The 16,798-nt window shown below is 46.2% G+C and overlaps 1 long non-coding RNA gene across 1 annotated transcript in view; it reads right to left on the bottom strand.

The window, feature by feature from the left end:
* Positions 1 to 16,798, bottom strand: part of LOC142290991 (uncharacterized) — a 143,185-nt gene that overhangs the window by 99,608 nt on the left and 26,779 nt on the right. Inside the window, exon 2 of the long non-coding RNA XR_012750423.1 lies at positions 1,287 to 1,511. This is a non-coding gene — a long non-coding RNA (uncharacterized LOC142290991). The remainder of the gene's footprint in view (positions 1 to 1,286; positions 1,512 to 16,798) is intronic.

The following is a 16,798-nucleotide window of genomic DNA, read 5'->3' on the forward strand; positions in this document are numbered from 1 at the left end:
GGTTCAAGTGCTGTCCGTTTTTTTCATGGATCGCACTCAAACCGAAAATACGGTTGTGTGAACCTGGCTCATGTTTTTAATTTGTCTAACAGAAGTCACAATGGTGGTTGGAGGAATGTGTTAATGATTGGCACAGGAGGTGAACTTGCTCGCTGGTAGTCTGGTGATCGTACTATGCTCCTGATCTGTGTGTGTTTGATGCTTGATATACCTTGTTATTAGAAATATGGGTTTCATTAGAGCTAAGATCAACCTTCATCCTTCAAGAGAACGTGTTTGTGTTTTCTTATTCTATATATTCAAATAAGAAGTAAATGTGTTTCATATTTTCTTATAAATTAAAGTCAACATGTGATTCCACATTTGTTTTACAATAACAAAAACTCCAGGAAAACATTGCAAAAATGAATTAATTTTTGCAAAATGGTCTGTGTGTAAAACCGTCCTCCTCTGCATATGTGAAAACGTTGCATTATTGTAGTATTTTTTTATCAAATTTTTGTCACAAAGCCTGAGATTTTCTAGTAGTGAAAGCAGGATGCAACAATGCAGTTAACCTAGTGGTGACTCACAGAGATTTATTTTGCATAAACAAAAGAGGAAGCAGTGTGTGAGAGAACAGAATCCATTTTGTTCTTATGGTATCCATATTGTCTTATAACTTTATAATGCAATGGTGATCAAGTAACACTGATGGAATAGGAAGATTCACATTTCTATCACTCATCTACTGTTCCTATTGGTGCATGGTTCAGATGACCATTGATCTTTTGCTAGGACCCTATGTAAACTGGTCACATTTGCTAATAAAGTAGAAGTCTCCAGTACATCATGGGAGGCTGTGCTGTGTATATTTCCCAAGCTCTTCTAAAACAAAGCTTAATAATTTGAAGTTAAAATGGCATAAAGAGAGTGTAGTTCGCTCACAAATCATAGTGCTGGAACAGGAATGAGGCAGCCATTATATCATTTGGCTCTTTTGAGTGATAAATTAATTCTCCCGAAAAATGAATTTGAAAAGCTGCAGCATATGGTAAGAAGCTTATTCTTACAATCTTGCCTTACTCTTTCTGTGAGTTTGGTTTATCTCCATTCCAGGTGAGCTATTTTGTAATAAATAGTCTGGTCCAAGAACTTGGGAAAGATACCTATGCCTTGTGAACTGTATGCATGTAAAACAAATCTTAATAATTTGGAGATCAAATGGTATAGAAGGAGTTTACTTCACTCACAGATGTTAAGGTAGAATTAGGCAGCAGTGCAAGTGACTATTAAAAGACTCTTACGTCACCACCGGAGTCCGCTCCATCGACTTCTGCTCCGATTGCCAGGCGACGCCGTGTTCCTGCCATGGATGGTGCTGATGATGGGAGAGGAGTCGATGCCAGCAGCGCCGGTGGGTGCAGGCTCCGTTCATCCCCTGGTCTGGGTTTCCTGGGGATCTGCAGTACCACTGGCTGACTGTAGGTGGCGGGTGTCTCCCATCTGAGGTACCATTATTCAGCTACAGCCTATGGGAAGAAACCACACCCTTTTTAATTCCCCTCCTGTCTGCTGACCTCTGCCAGAGATAGTTCTGAGAATTCTGGCTCCTGTTTTGTCCTGTGATTTCGTGTGCTGATTATCGCTTGTTTCCTGACTACCCTCCTGCCTGCTGTTTTTGTACCTCGCTGACCGATCCGGTTTTGACCTCTGCTTGTTTCTGATTATGTCTTTGCATGCCGATTCTGTCCCTGTTCCGCAATTCCTGGTTTGACCCTGCCTGACGACTACTCTCTCAGACTGCAGCCTTCCACAGGTAGTGATCTCCAGGGCCCTGTGTAATTCCAAATCCCTGTATAGGGGTTAAAGGGTTTCAGGGTTCTTGGGGTCCTGCTTGGCGAGTTGCTTCCCTCTAGCCTGTCCATTACAGCCCATCTGAGTCTGTGGATGCAGGCAGGCGTTACAAAGACAGATTAATATGCAGCAATAGATATGCAATGTATGTAACAGCTTTTAAAAAGGGCTGGATGATTTCCTCAGTACACATAACATTGTTGGTTATAAATGACTTAGGGGGGCTTTGCATGTTGCGACATCGCTACTGCGATCTCGTCGGGGTCAAATCGAAAGTGAAGCACATCCAGCGCCGGTAACATCATCACAACATGTAAAGGCTAGAAGCACCGATAAACGATTGCAAAAGCGTCGAAAATCGGTGATCTGTGTAGTGTAGGTCATTTCCATAATTTCGCTGCAGCTACAGGTACGATGTTGTTCCTCGTTCCTGCGGCAGAAAGCATCGCTGTGTATGAAGCCACAGGAGCGAGGAACATCTCCTTACCTGCGTCCCGCCTGCAATGAGAAAGGAAGGAAGTGGGCGGGATGTTTACGTCCCGCTCATCTCTGCCCCTCCGCTTCTTTTGGCTGCCTGCCGTGTGACATCGCTGTGACACCGCACAACCCACCCCTTTAGGAAGGAGGCGGTTCGCCGGCCAGAGTGACGTCGCAGGGCAGGTAAGTGCGTGTGAAGCTGCCGTAGCGATAATGTTCGCTACAGCAGCTATCATAAGATATCGCATCTGGAACGGGGGCGGGGACTATCGCGCTCGGCATCGCTACAATCGGCTAGCGATGTCGCAACGTGCAAAGTACCCCTTAGTGACAAAATGTAGAATTGGTGGAGGAAGGTTGAACTAGATGGAGCTAGGTCTTTTTTCAACCTATGTGACTATGTAACTATGTATACAGTATATGCAATATTTATACACTTTGTTTTTTATCACACAAAAGAACAAACAGTGCTAAGCTCAACTTAGTCCCAGACTCTCTGTCGGGCAAGTGTCAGCGTCACCCCAGATTTAGTCACAATCACACTTAACTAACTAATTCAATTTATCAACACACATGCCTTAACGAGCTATGGTACAACTCGCAAAGCCACAAGTCCAGTTTTAGTGGGTAAGGCTACTTTCACACTTGCGTCATTTGGCATCCGTCACAATGCGTTGTGTGATGCATGTGATGGATACATTGTAAATAGTGTGACAATAAAGGCAACGGATTCTTGTGAAATAACATGTTGCGTTAGCTTTCTTTAGCTGAGAGAGAGAGAGCCCCCATCATCACCGCACACCCCGGCACTACCGCCCCCATAATCACCGCACACACCCCGGCACTACCGCATTCATCATCACTGCACACACCCCGGCACTACCGCACCCATCATCACTGCACACACCTCGGCACTACCGCCCCCATCATCACCGCACACACGCAGGCACTACTGCCCCCATCATCACCGCACACACCCCGGCACTACCACACCCATCATCACCGCACACACCCCGGCACTACTGCACCCATCATCACCGAACACACACCGGCACTACCACACCCATCATCACCGCACACACACCGGCACTACCGCCCCCATCATCACCATACACACCGGCACTACCGCCCCCAACATCACCGCACACACGCAGGCACTACCGCCGCCATCATCACTGCACCCACTGGCACTACCTCAGTGACATCCCCGCTGACAGCATGACTTACCTCAGCTGCTGCGTGGAGCTGACAGAGGGCGGTCATGATCTGTGGCCGCTCCTTTCAGCTTCATGTAGCAGAGCTGGATGCATCATGGGACCTCTGTGAATTAAGTCGGACCTGGAGGGGTATTTGGGGATTTTAATAAAGTGGGTGTATTTTGTCTTTTATTTCAAATAAAGGATTTTTTTGGGTGCATGTGATTATTTACTTTCACTTACAGGTTAATCATGGGGGGTGTCTCATAGACGCCTGCCATGATTTACCTCGGACTTACTGGCAGCTATGGGCTGCCATTAACTCCTTATTACCCTGATTACCACCGCACCAGGGCTATTCGGGATGAGCCAGGTAGGGTCCTGGGACTGTCGCATCTTATGGATGCGGCAATTCCGAGCGGCTGCTGGCTGATATTTTTAGGCTGGGGGGCTCCCTATAACGTGGGGCTCCCTGTCCTGAGAATACCCGCCTTCAGCCGTGTGGCTTTACCTTGGCTGGTATCAAAATTGGGGGGACCGCATGCCGTTTTTTTAAAAATTATTTATTAATTTATTTATTGTACTGCACGATATAGACCCGCCCACCAGCGGCTGTGATTGATTGCAGTGAGACAGCTGTCACTCAGCGTGGGGGCGCGTCTGACTGCAACCAATCATAAGCGCTGGTGGGTGGGAGAAGCAGGGAATATGAGATGGAATAATGAGCAGCCAGCATTTTCAAAAGAGGAGAAGCCGCCAGAGTAGTGTGACAGTTGTGCACCGTGATCGGTGAGTATGAGAGAGGGGGTGAGAGGGAGAGACCGACCAACAGAGAGAGATAGAGAGACCAGGCGTGATTTTAAATGATTTAGATCGTTCTGCTGGACATACTGAGCATGCTCAGTAGAACCTGACGGAATCCGTCAGCGGATTCCGACGCTTAGCACATTGCGGCAGAATCTGCCACCATAGACAGGCATTAGACACCTTGGCGGATTCCAACAGAAAAGGTTGTTTTAACAACACCAAAAACGCTACATGCTGCATTCCCTCTGCCCGGCGCTCAGTCAAAATAACGACTCAGCGTCGGCCAGCGGATGCAATGCAGACACATGCGTCACAGTGCGTCGTCAATAAAAGTCTATGGAGAATAGCGCAGTCCATAGCAGCGGATTGCGATGAACGCAAGTGTGAAAGCACCCTAACTCTCCTTGCTGAGGACCGAACGTGTGGACATGAAGCAACGGCCTGGCTCACCTGAATCTTCTGGACACAATGTTCAGTCTTTCATATTCAGTCTTCAGCTTCCCCCGGAAGTCAATATTCAGTGTTCGGACTTCATTAGGAATCAGATCACTTCCAGGTACTTCGGCTACGTTGGTGGCTATAAGATTGCTTCACTGTGCACACGTACGCTACCCTTTAAATCTTGGTGCTAACTCCTTCAGGCCTCTGTTGTGCCAGTCTTTTATATTTTGTAACTGTGTCACAGCTGTCATCTGATCTGTGTCCCCTTCAAACTATCCAAAATCTCGAGCAAACACACACGGCTTTCTTCAGTTCCCGCTTGCTCTATCCAACCAGCAGATGGTGGTGTTTACTTGGGAATAATGTGAGTTGTTGGTTACTTGCATAGTCTGTTCACTATCCCCTTATAGTAGCAGCAAAGGGAAAAGGGATTTCTGGAGTCTCATACATGTTGCTTATTTTTTCTTTGCAGATTTGTAGCAGATTTCAATCTGCAGAATGTTAATTCTTGCAACGCTGTTGCTACAGATTTTACCCAGACAAATAAGTGGTGGAAGATCCGCAACTAAAATGAGTTTAAAAAAATGCAACAAAAATGTACCAACAACACTGCCAACACTCAGGATTTTAAGCAGAATCTTCCGCCGGAATGTGTTTACATACCCTTAAATAAGTTTACTGGCATTTTAGATACTGCAAATTGTTAACTTTTAACACTAGAAGTCCCAGAGAGGGGTCATTTAACATTTCTACCTTTACTTCAGCTGGAGCTCGAAATTTCTGGGACTTCTAGTGTTAAAAGAGAGTATTGTGCACAAAACACAGAAAGAGGACAGTTTCTATAATAATCATGGCTGCAACATAGGTGAATCTGGGCATGATAGTAAATAATATTTACACCAATTTCTCTCCAATATCTATATTCTACTTTCCTTGTTTCCTTATTAGGCTATGTTCACACACTAATCTAAGACCATTCAGGTACAAGAAAAGGAGAATTTGAATTAAAGACCAAACAAAAGCTCCTAAAAACAATATTTATTTATTTAATTATTAAAATACAGATATAAAACTATGTAAGTTTGTAAATGTTCACTACAATCGGGAGGGAATAGCTAGTCCCCTGCTAGCCCATCCCTGCTATTGCCATATAGGAATTTGGCTATTATTCTATCGGTTAATATCAATTATATCCCACTATCCATTCACCAGTTGTTTGCCCTCTGTTGCACTCACATCGCGTGACTTTGTCTGAATTGTAGTGCACACTTACAAACTTACAGAGTTTTATAATAATTAAATAAATAAATATTGTTTTTAGGAGTTTTTCTTTGGTCTTTATGTTCACACACACCACATCTTCATATCTTTTCTTAACCGCAAAGATGCAGCGTTTTTGGACCCATTTTGCCCATTGCATTTTTAAGTCAAATCTATTGACTGAAAGGGCTCAAAAATGCTGGAAAAATGCAAAAAGAATTGACATGCTGCATCTTCTAAAATGTAGCCAAGGTGCAGCCAACAAAAGATTGCCAGTGTGGACAGGAAAATAGAAATCTCATAGACTTTGCTGGGAGAAGGAAATACATGCGTTTAGGTGCATCTTTGTGACCTCAAAAAACGCACCAAAAATGCAGTAAAAGATGCAGTGTGTGAACATAGCCTGCTTCAGACAAACTGTAATAATAGAACAAGTCAGAGGCTTCAACACCACTCTGATCTCCCACTTACATGTTGCAGTTAGGCCGGTTTCACACGTCAGTGATTCTGGTACGTATACGCTTTTTTTTATATACGTACCAGAATCACGGACATACGCAGACCCGTTATAATCAATGGGTCTACGCACACATCAGTGATTTTTTACTGACCGTGTCTCCGTGCAGCGTACATGCGTGTACGTGATTGCTGCACGGAGACATGTCCATTTTTTTCTGACATCACTGATGTCCCACGGACCACACTGTGGTGTGGTCAGTGAAACACGTACCAGAAAAAAACATACATTGAAAATAAAAAACATTTTCAACTCACCCGTCTCCAGTGACGCTCTGTGCAGCCTCTGCTCTCTGCAGCTTCCTGGCCGACTCATCATGGCATGCATATTCATAAATGCAGCCAGAGCCGACCCGGAAGTAACTGCAGAGGTGAGAGACAGCGGCGGCCGGATGCAGCAGAGCCAGAGACTTCAGCACCACGGACAGCAGGAACTGGGCCAGGTGAATATATGTCCATATGCAATCACGGAGTAGGTATCACGTATCACGGATTGCACATGGACAACCAACGTGTGCCATGAATCATGGCACATGGAGGGACATCTGCGTTTTTAACACGTCAGTGAAAAACAGCTGTGTTTTTTACTGACGTGTGAAACAGGCCTTAGAGATGAGCAAATCAGGCAAAATTTAAATTTTTATGTTTACACAGATTTTCTCAGAAAATTCTCTCCAAATGTATAATAAATTTAGAGGTAAAAAATAAAAAAAAATCCTTGTACTCACCTTTCCGGGCCCTCCGCTCCTCTCCTCACCATCACCAGGCCAGCCCTCATCGCATCTTCTGATCACTACCACGAGTGCTGAAGTCGGATGATGTCCGGGAGGGTTCTGTGCAAGTAAGAGTAAGGTCACAACATTATGGCTTCAGGAGTTGCATGAACAGAACAATCTTGTGCCTCATCAGAGCTGGAAGTCCAGGCCAAGGAAATTCAATTCTACTGGAATATATTCACTCAGCTAATTGCAGTGCCAGGAATAGGTTCTATCTACAGAAGATCTATAGCAAAGTCAGGGGAGGTTTATATAGCCATCCATTTTTTTAATGAGAATTACCATAGTTTTCTAACTGTTTATGTTTTTTGCATAACTCTTTAATTGATTTGATTCTGAATGTACATACTATGCGAAAATGCTTTAAAAGTGCAAATTCAGCTATTGTATGCAAGTTAAGATCATGTACAACCTTAATGAGGACTTGTCTGTGTTCTTATCTGTATAAGTATCTACTTACTGTATATTACCCATTAAATTGCAATTCTTACCATCTCTTCAGGAACTCTGAGTTATCCCCTTTCTATGTTCTGTGTGTTCCTCTCATTCATCATGAAAATGTATGAATCGATTGACATCTAGGCGTCTCCTTTTACCTTGTCAAAAGGGTGTGCCCTATGTAGGGGGTCAGCCCCTGCAAAGGACTGAATTACACTATAACTTTAAAGGGTACTTTACACGCTGCGATATCGGTACCGATATCACTAGCGAGCGTACCCGGCCCCCATCAGTTGTGCGACACGGGCAAATCGCTGGCGCACAACATCGCTAACACCCATCACACAGACTTACCTTCCCTGCGACGTCGCTCTAGCCGGCGATCTGCCTCCTTTCTAAAGGGGCGGTTCATGCGGCGTCACAGCGACGTCACACGGCAGCCGTCCAATAGCAGAGGAGGGGCGGAGATGAGCGGCCGGAACATGCCGCCCACCTCCTTCCTTCCTCATTGCCGGTGGACGCAGGTAAGGAGATGTTCGTCGTTCCTGCGGTGTCACACATAGCGATGTGTGGTGTTGCAGGAACGACGAATAACATCGTACCTCCAGCAGCAACGATATTAAGGAAATGAACGACGTGTCAACGAGCAATGATTTTTTAAGTTTTTGCACTCGTTGATCGTCGCTCATTTGTGTCACACGCTGCGATGTCGCTAACGGTGCCGGATGTGCGTCCCAAACGACATGACCCCGACGATATATCTTTAGCGATGTTGTAGTGTGTAAAGCACCCTTAACAGACAATGCTCCCCTCTGATGTGTGTATACTTTGGCTAGCCAATCCCCTGGCAGTTTGCTGTGTGTTGGTTTAGGTAGTGGATGTTGTTGTGCAGAGTGTTACAGAGCCGGAAGTGAGGAGAGCGAGCGTATTAGCCTGTAGCGGGAAGATGGAGCGGGAGGGGTATCTGAGATTGTGAGACTGTTCATGGAATACGCAGAACACCATATCTGGCTTCTGCAGTATCAACTGTGTTAGAGAGAATGCGCCACATTGAAAAGCCAAGGCGGTTTGCTTCCAGCATCTTTAAACCAGAGAGAGAGAAATGCAGTGCAGTGGAACCAGCGACCCCTGAGCATAAGAAGAAGGACTATGCCTGCCCCAGCCCCGGAAAAAGATGGAAACCTTAGCCTCAAGAGAGAAGACAACATCGCAACCTCAGCTCAGCTACATTGGGACCTAGCAAGTTAGCAGACTTTCTCCTCATAGCTGCCATACTGTGTGACACGCTCCAGCTATCCTTCCTTTTGCCTGTTATTGCTGTTATCATTATAAAAACTGTAAACTGCATTTTCCATCATAAAATCTTGTCTTTCAATAAAGCTGGTATTTTATTTACACCTCTTCGTCCACTGTACTGTATTTGAGCCTTCCCCAGTGGATTCTCACTGGCACCGCTACACCTACACAGTCTGACTCGATAGTAGCGGCTATGGAGTTTTGCCTTGTGTTGAGTAAAACACGACCTAGTAATAAGCTGTGCTTGCGGCCTAAGGCCTTGCTTTAATAAAATGACCCACTTGCATACTAATATAATAATATGGTGTTTTTTAAATGCTCTTTTTGTAGAAGGTCACGGGTAGCCTGGCTATATGCCCAAAATGTAACTAAAATCCCCAACTGTATAAATCTTCTTGTCTACCTACTATTACAATCTACACATTGGTAGACTGAGCAGAAACTGCATATCTAATATATAAAGCTGAGTGTGTGTGTGTGTGTGTGTGTGTGTGTGTGTGTCCGCTAAAGGAATCCGCACCATCGCATTTACAATCACAAAATTTTACACTGACACCATGTGACTCAGGGAACGTCATAGACTATGTTTTGACAGGAAAATTTAACCCCGCGCTTTATAGTTACTCTCTAAAATACATGTCTCCATTAAACTGAATGGAGGTGGGAGCTAGAGGCTATTAATAGCAACTGTCAGTGGTTGCTATAGTAACAAAATAAACTGTTAGTATAAGATGCTTATGTGTGAGGTAATAAGATGTCGGTGGGGAGATGGATAGAGAAAGACAGAAAAAGACAGACAGACAGACACACACACAGACAGAGACAGACGGGCAAAGAGACAGCCCTGGAAAGAGACAGACCTGGAAAGAGACAAACCTGGAAAGAGACAGACCTGGAAAGAGACAGACGGGCAAAGAGACAGATGGGCAAAGAAACAGCCCTGGAAAGAGACAGCCCTGGAAAGAGACAGCGATGGAAAGAGACAATGATGGAAAGAGACAGATGGGCAAAGAGACAGACCTGTAAAGAAACAGACCTGGAAAGAGACAGCCCTGGAAAGAGACAGACGGGCAAAGAGACAGACGGGCAAAGAAACAGACCTGCAAAGAGACAGCCCTGGAAATAGACAGCCCTGGAAAGAGACAGCCCTGGAAAGAGACAGCGATGGAAAGAGACAGTGATGGAAAGAGACAGACCTGGAAAGAGACAGACCTGGAAAGAGACAGACGGGCAAAGAGACAGACCTGGAAAGAAACAAACCTGCAAAGAGACAGCCCTGGAAAGAGACAGCCCTGGAAAGAGACAGCCAGGGAAAGAGACAGCCAGGGAAAGAGACAGACCTGGAAAGAGACAGACCTGGAAAGAGACAGACTGGGAGAGAGACAGACGGGTAAAGAGACAGACAGGGAAAGAGACAGATGGGGAAAGAGACAGATGGGGAAAGAGACAGACGGGGAACAAGACTGACAGACAGATAGAGAGAGACAGACAGATAGAGAAAGAGAGAGACACGGAGATAGAGACACAAAGACAGAGAGAGACAGACAGAGAGACTGATACAGAGAAACTGATACAGACAGAGACAGACACACAGAGACAGACAGAAACTCGAAGAAAGACAGTTACTATCCCGGGCAACGCCCGGGTACTTCAGCTAGTCTAATATATAAAGCTGAGTGTATGTGTGTGTGTGTGTGTGTGTGTATGTCCACTAAAGGAATCTGCACCGTCGCATTTACAATAACGAAATTTTGCACAGACGCCCCATGTGACTCAGGGAACGCCATAGACTATGTTTTGACAGGAAAATTCAATCCCTTGCTTTACAGTTACTCTCCAAAATCCTGCCTCCACTAAACTGAATGGAGGTGGGAGCTACAGGCTATTAATAGCAACAGTCAGTGGTTGCTATAGGAACAAAATAAACTGCTAGTATAAGAAGCTTATGTATGAGGTAATATGATGTCGATGGAGAGACAGATAGAGAGAGACAGAAAAAGACAGACAGACAGACAGAGACACAGACACAGATAGACGGGGAAAGAGACAGAGATAGAGACAGACAGAGAGACAGACAGAGACAGACGTGAAAAGAGACAGCCAGAGAAAGACGGGCAAAGAGATAGACGGGCAAAGAGATAGACAGGCAAAGAGACAGATGAGCAAAGAGACAGACGGGCAAAGAGACAGACCTGGAAAGAGACAGACGGGCAAAGGGACAGACCTGGAAAGAGAAAGACCTGGAAACAGATAGACCTGCAAAGAGATAGACCTGGAAAAAGACAGACCTGGAAAGAGACAGACCCGGAAAGAGACAGCCCTGGAAAGAGACAGCCGGGCAAAGAGACAGCCGGGTAAAGAGACAGCCGGGCAAAGAGACAGCCGGTCAAAGAGACAGCCGGGGAAAGAGACAGCCGGGGAAAGAGACAGCCGGGCAAAGAGACAGCCGGGCAAAGAGACAGCCAGGGAAAGAGACAGCCGGGGAAAAAGACAGCCGGGGAAAGAAAAAGATGGGAAAAGAGACAGACGGGGAAAGAGACTGACAGACAGAGAGAGACAGACAGAGGGACTGATACAGAGAAGCTGATACAGACAGAGACAGACACACAGAGACAGACAGACTTCGAAGAGAGACAGAAACTATCCCGGGCAACACCCGGGAACTTCAGCTAGTCTAATATATAAAGCTGAGTGTATGTGTGTATGTGTGTGTGTGTGTGTGTGTGTATGTCCGCTAAAGGAATCTGCACCGTCGCATTTACAATAACGAAATTTTGCACAGACGCCTCATGTGACTCAAGGAACATCATAGACTATGTTTTGACAGGAAAATTTAAACCACTGCTTTACAGTTACTCTCCAAAATCCTGCCTCAAATAAACTGAATGGAGGTGGGAGCTACAGGCAATTAATAGCAACTGTCAGTGGTTTTTATAGGAACAAAATAAACTGTTAGTATAAGAAGCTTATGTTTGAGGTAATATGATGTCGGTGGAGAGACGGATAGAGAGAGACAGAAAAAGACAGACAGACAGAGACACAGACAGAGTCAGACGGGGAAAGAGACAGAGAGATAGAGACAGACAGAGAGACAGACGTGGAAAGTGACAGCCAGAGACAGACGGGCAAAGAGACAGACCTAGAAAAAGATAGACCTAGAAAGAGACAGCCCTGGAAAGAGACAGATGGCCAAAGAGACAGATGGCCAAAGAGACAGATGGCCAAAGAGACAGACGGGCAAAAAGACAGACCTGGAAAGAGACAGCCGGGGAAAGAGACAGCCGGGGAAAGAGACAGCCCAGGAAAGAGACAGCCCTGGAAAGAGACAACCAGGCAAAGAGACATCCCTGGAGAGAGACATCCCTGGAAAGAGACATCCCTGGAAAGAGACAGCCCTGGAAAGAGACAGACGGGCAAAGAGACAGACCTGGAAAAAGACAGACCTGGAAAAAAACAAGACCTGGAAAGAGACAGATGTGCAAAGAGACGGACCTGGAAAGAGACAAAAGGGGAAAGAGACAGCCAGGTAAAAAGACAGCCCTGGAAAGAGACAGCCCTGGTAAGAGACAGCTATGGAAAGAGACTGCCCTGGAAAGAGACAGCCGGGCAAAGAGACAGACGGGCAAAGAGACAGACAGGCAAAGAGACAGACCTGGAAAGAGACAGACCTGGAAAGAGACAGCCGGGGAAAGAGACAGCCCTGGAAAGAGATATCCCTGGAAAGAGACAACCAGGCAAAGAGACAGCCAGGGAAAGAGACATCCCTGGAAAGAGACATCCCTGTAAAGAGACAGACGGGCAAAGAGACAGACAGGCAAAGAGACAGCCCTAGAAAGAGACAGCCCTGGAAAGAGACAGACGGGCAAAGAGACAGATGGGCAAAGAGACAGACGGGCAAAGAGACAGACGGGCAAAGAGATAGACGGGCAAAGAGATAGACCTGGAAAGAGACAAACTTGGAAAGGGATAGCCCAGGAAAGAGACAGATGGGCAAAGAGACAGCCGGGCAAAGAGACAGACGGGCAAAGAGACAGATGGGTAAAGAGACAGACCTAGAAAGAGACAGACCTGGAAAGAGACATACCTGGAAAGAAACAGACGGGAAAGAGACAGCCCTGGAAAGAGACATACCTGGAAAGAGACAGACAGGGAAAGAGACAGACGGGCAAAGAGAGAGACTGGCAAAGAGATAGCCCTGGATAGAGACAGCCCTGGAAAGAGACAGACGGGCAAAGAGACAGACAGGCAAAGAGACAGCCCTAGAAAGAGACAGCCCTGGAAAGAGACAGACGGGCAAAGAGACAGATGGGCAAAGAGACAGACGGGCAAAAAGACAGATGGGCAAAGAGATAGATGGGCAAAGAGATAGACCTGGAAAGAGATAGACCTGGAAAGGGATAGCCCTGGAGAGAGACAGATGGGCAAAGAGACAGCCGGGCAAAGAAACAGACCTGGAAAGAGGCAGACGAGGAAAGAGACAGACAAAGACAGACGGGAAAGAGACAGGCGGGGAAAGAGAGAGACAGACAGACACACACATAGAGACAGACACAGAGATAGAGAGAGACAGACAGACACAGAGATGGAGACAGATAGACTGATACAAATACAGACAGAGAGATAGATACAGACAGACAGAGACATAGACACAGACAGACAAGGAAAGAGACAGACAGAGAGACAGACAGAGACAGCGACACACAGACAGAGACTGGGAGAGAGACAGAGAGACAGTTACTATCCCAGGCTATGCCCGGGTACTACAGCTAGTTTAAAAATAAAATAGGATTTCAGATACAGGCCATTGACTACAGTTAAACTGATAAATCTCGGTCTTTTTTTTAACCAATGTAACTATCAATTTCAAACCTTCTCCACCATCTATACGTTCTCTCATTTATTTGTACAATGCAATTTACTGTGGAAAAAAGCATCCAGCCTCCTAAAAAATGCTATTGTAATATCAGCGAGTACTTCCTCTTGCGGTCTGGCATTCCACAGTATGACTGCTCTAAGGGGCACTTTGCACGCTGCGACATCGCAGGCCGATGCTGCAATGCCGAGCGCGATAGTGCCCGCCCCCGTCGCAACTGCGATATCCTTGTGATAGCTGCCGTAGCGAACATTATCGCTACGGCAGCTTCACATGGACTCACCTGTCCTGCGACCGTTGCTCTGGCCGGCGACCCGCCTCCTTATTAAGGGGGCGGGTCATGCGGCGTCACAGCGACGTCACACAGCGGGCGGCCAATAGGAGCGGAGGGGCGGAGATGAGCGGGATGTAAACATCCCGCCCACCTCCTTCCTTCCGCATATCCTACGAAAGCCGCAGTGACGCTGGTAGGAGATGTTCCTCGCTCCTGCGGCTTCACACACAGCGATGTGTGCTGCCGCAGGAGCGAGGAACGACATTGGACTGTCGCGTGAGCATAATCATTGATTACGCCGACGCTGCACCGATGATACGATTATGACGCTTTTGCGCTCGTTAATCGTACCATCGAGCCTTTACACACTACGATGTCGCATGCGATGCCGGAAGTGCATCATTTTCAATTTGACCCCACCGACATCGCACCTGCGATGTCGTAGTGTGCAAAGCCCGCCTAACTGTAAAGAACACTTCCAGGTTTAGATGCTGGAATCTCCTTTCCTTCTCACATAATGAAAGTCCTTTGGTCGTTTGTATAGTTTTTGGAAGGAATAAGTCCTATGCCAGTCCTTTGTATTGACCACTCATGTAGATCTACATGTAAATGACATCTCTGTGGGATCTTTTTTTCTAAGCTAAACAAGCCAAAATTTTCTAGACTCTTATTATAGCAGATTCCTTCTGTAGTACTCCATGGGGCAGGTGCATTAACCTACTCGTTGCCGGGCCGTCGACTGTCGTTGTCACGGGCGGCCTATCCTGGCTCTGTTGCCCCAAGGCGTACAGAAGATGGCAGGGAAGAGATGATGGGGGTAGTAGTGAGGTGTTTGTCATGATGCCACCTGTGGTATGCGGCCAGGAAATGGGCCGCCGCTTCTGTCACTGTCCTCTGAGGCAGATGGTACTAGCATGGTATCGCTCTCCACAGGTAGAGCAGGCCCCGGGGAGGATGATGAGGGGAGTACTAATGGTGGCGGGGAGTGGCAGTACTGGCAATAAAGAGTCAGAGTCTATAGCTGCGGTTCCAGGTTGTTCACTCACTTTTGTATGATGCCGCTCACCCAGGTAATACCGGTCACTTGCTATGATGGGCTCTGTCGAACCCAAATACCTTTAGAGATCAGTCTGGTTTGGTGTTCGGTGGGTTTTTCCTTGTAACGCCTGTCTGTGGATCCCTTGGCTTGAAGCTACGAGGGGACCTTGGGTTTCACGAGATGTACTCTTGTCCCTATCTACAGGTTCCGCAGTTCCGATGTGGTGTCCGTCTTGAAGCGAGGCCCCTGATCCTATATGGCACTGTGCTGTCAGGCACTGTGGGAGCAAGGAAGCTTGAAACTTTCCCTGTCCAGGCAGATTCTTGAAAACCAACGTGAAGTATGATCTTCCCTAGGGTCCTGCCGCCTTGTGTTGCGTCGGTTCCGAGGGGAGCAGGTTTACTCTCCCCATGGCAACCGTGTGAACTTTCTCCTCCTTAACACCGGAGCACCTGTGAGTCAAGTCTGCTCCGCTGCTCTCGTGCTGGAGAACTCTCTAACTGTTGTGTTCACTCCTGACTCCCCTTGCTGGCTGTACCTCCCCCTCCCAGTTTCTAGGCTAGTGGGACTGGGGCCCCTGTTGAGAGCATCCTGTAAATGTTTCTCTGTTGGTGACCCCTTTATTACCCTATCCTATCCCAGTCCCCAGTGGGAAAAGGGCAACCTATTGTGTATTTGAGTGTGGAAAGTGGTGAAACCAGGACTGACCTCCTCAGGAACCGGGTTTAGCATTACACCCAATGTTGGGTGCAATACTCTGTGGCCACTGAAGCCTCAGGGGCGCCACACTTCCATCCCATGTAATAATCTAGTTACTGCCTTTGATCTTTTTAGCTTTCCCCTATCATTATTTTTAAGATGTGGAGACCAAATCTGGATTTCATATCCAAATGTGGCCTTGCAAGTCATTTATAGAGGGGTTATAATACATTGATATCACAGGAATTCATCTCTTTTTATACAGTCCAATATCTTATTTGCCTTAGCAACTGCTGCTTGACATTGAGTGCTGCTGCTTAATTTAGTTGTAACCAAATATCCAAGTCCTTCTCCTGTTCTGTAGTCCTGAGTATATTTCTATTCACTATATATGTAGCAATAGAATTTCTCTGGCCTAAGTGCATTACTCTCATTTATCAACAATAAACCTCATCTATAGGGATGAGCGAACCTGAACTATAGAGTTTGGAGTTTATACCGAACATCGGGTGTCCAGGTCTCAGATTCGAACACAGACTTAAAAAAAAAGTCTGCGTTCGGAGTTTGGGTAATGTTTATATGGTAATAAAGTTTGTTGAAAAGCTGCAGTGCACCCAATCAACAAGCTTTATTGCATGCGGAAGTTACTTGTTCGCTACTGTGAACAATAAAAATTGACCTGGGCTTCCACCTATTTTTGATTATCAGCGCAGGTAAACCCTCAGGTGTCTACTTTACCTTGAATGGTTAGCAAAAATAGAGGGTATCCCATGCCAGGTTTTAAATTATTTAAATAAATAATTAAAAAAATGGTATGTGGCCCCCCCTAATTTTGATAAACAACCAAGTTAAAGCACAGAGATGGGGGCT

The sequence above is a fragment of the Anomaloglossus baeobatrachus genome, chromosome 2 (assembly GCF_048569485.1).
Source record: "Anomaloglossus baeobatrachus isolate aAnoBae1 chromosome 2, aAnoBae1.hap1, whole genome shotgun sequence".
NCBI lineage: Eukaryota > Metazoa > Chordata > Amphibia > Anura > Aromobatidae > Anomaloglossus > Anomaloglossus baeobatrachus.